Consider the following 2,569-nt stretch of genomic DNA (forward strand, 5'->3'; position numbering starts at 1 on the left):
AAAGTGCTAATTATGGTTAAGGTCACTACTACCTTATTTATGGGGTTTTCTCACTAAGGTATGAATACTTACATGAATATATAGAGACGAGTGTACTGAGCTGGGATACGACTATCCCCAGGCCTGGGTTTCTAAAGGCATTTTTGACACCTCTATAATACACCAAGAGGAAATAATGTGGGTGATGTATGCAGTGTGGAAGGGAGAGGGCAGAGCATCCCACCTGGGTTAGAGACCAGCTCGGGAATGTGAGAAACGTCACCATCTGCTGTTTTCCACTGACTGCAGATGGAGCTGAGCCCAAAGATTGAGGAGGGGGATCCCACCAGCAGAGTCTAAGTGGGCAAACCGGTGGTTTGGAGGGTTTATGGGTGAGTGATGACTTGGGGCCGGTCTGGTGCACGGATGCCCCCAGCAGGGCTGTGCAAGGGTCCAGCCAACTGCGGAGGACCTGGTGGGCAGAGCTGCTTCCATTAGAGATGCTGAGAGGAGAAATCTAGAGCTGAGCTCCCCTTGGTGCACCAGTTTCCTCCTCACCTAATCTAAAATTAACTTTGCTGTTCAGCTGCATTTAAGCAAAACCAGTTGCCATGGCCACGCCAGGGGCTCCTAGATATAGCAAACGAGGTAATCAGTTAAAATGAATAGCCACAGAGCTGGTGCTTGCTGTAGGTTACATGTGAAGTTCATTCACTTGTTAAACCTAATGGACTGTATTGGCTATGAATTGGAAATGTAAATTCTGTCTTTCGGTGGCTGGAGTTTGAATCAGGCTGGGAAAGCTGGAGGAAAATGTCAAATTAAAAGAACTGGTACTGTGGATAATGTGAGCCCATGACGGATCAGAGGGGATTTCTGTGTAGGTTCAAGCCTCGGGTTTGCTGCAAGGCATAGAGCTGAGCCCCCCTCGCCGCTTCCGAGAGGGACACTGGTATTTCTAGTGCCTTGTTAATGCTTGCTTTGCTGCTGCTTATTAGCCCTGCCCTCCTGTTCTGAATAAAACAGGCTGTTTGGTCCTGCTGGTGGTACAGAGGCAGGAAAAGAGCCGCTTTCTGTGGCACAGCCCGCGAGCCATCGGGGACATCGGTCCGAGTGTCCTGCAAACCCCCGTGGGCAGCAGGGACGGAGCATCCCCGTGGACTTTGGGATCCCTGGGTAGATCAAGCTCCTTTGCTTGCTAATCTGCGCAACACGGATGGAAGGGCCCTGTACCCATCTTGCTCTCTGTGCTCAGTTTACACTAAAGGAGTCTTAAACCTGCTCTGTACAGTGTGAGCCCTGGGATTTCCAGAGGTTCACACTTGAATCAGCCTGTGCGCTTGTTCTTTGCATCCTGCGCTGCTCAGGATTCTCTCTGTGTAGGCTGCGAACACTCAGGTAGGCAAGTAAAGCCACGCTTTGCAAAGCCTGTTCTAGCCTTAAACTAAGGTGACCGTATCCGTGGCATTTCCAGTGTTGGAGTGTTGTGTTTATTAAGTTAATCTCTCTCACTAATTCAGCTTCAACCAGCCTACAGGACAAAATGGGCATTATTTTGTCCACTTAGGACTGGTAGAAATTGGGAAATTTTACTCTCCTGCTAGCCTGGGACTGCTGATGGGCGTATAGCACATCATAAGCCTTTTGTATTATCTTGAATCACAGCTGTAAGAGGCGCAGTAGTGGTTTGGTGTGGAATGTCCGTATCTGTATCCATACGGACAACTGTAGACCCATATGGGCATTGCGGACCAGTTCGTCACCTGGCATAAATCAGAGCTGCCCCGTTCTCTAACACAGTTACACTGATTTACATCAAGCCAGAATCCACTTCTAAGTAAGCTTGTGACATTGAGTAATAAGCCTCATTGCAAATCTAGGAGAAATTAGCTTTGCTATTTTGTGACATATGGCACAACCTTCAGGTTCTAATTGTGCTGGCTCATGCATTCATAATACTACCAATTATTTATATGATGAGGCAAGATAGTGTGTTTATCAGTAATTTTCCTTCCCTGACAGTTTATGACGGGCTGAGCAGCACCCATTGGAATACTGCAGGCAATTAGCCACTCTGATGTGTGTGGTGCCATCAGATGTGTCGCACAATAAACAAAGAGAGAGACTTTTATGCGTTCAAAGGGGGCTCGGCTGGAGCTGCCAGGTCAAAAATACATCCTCCACGTTGTGACCGTAATTGCAGGAGGGTGCGCGATTTGTCATTTCTATGCCTCTGTCTGAGCCGTTCCTGCACGCGGATAGGGAAGCACATTAACTGCAGCCACAAAACTCCCCAGCCCGAGTCTCCGATTTGTCTTGTGTTTATCCACAGGTTTAGGATTTGCTGCGGCAGCCCAAGCCGTGGATCAGTCAAGCTCCGTATCTCCCTGCCGCGCAAATAAATCAGCGTGTGGCACAGGGGCACCAGGTCCTGTCCCCTCTGGAGGGGGTTTCACCCAGCACTGGGTGTTTGTGCTGCATGGGCCGGGTCTGCTGGAGCTGAGGGTCTCACCCCAGTGCCTCCCAGGGACTTTAAAGGGGAAATATTCATAGCCTTCCCCTGTAATTAGTGGACAAGAAAGCATTGCTG

This window comes from Patagioenas fasciata, chromosome 21 (assembly GCF_037038585.1).
Source record: "Patagioenas fasciata isolate bPatFas1 chromosome 21, bPatFas1.hap1, whole genome shotgun sequence".
NCBI lineage: Eukaryota > Metazoa > Chordata > Aves > Columbiformes > Columbidae > Patagioenas > Patagioenas fasciata.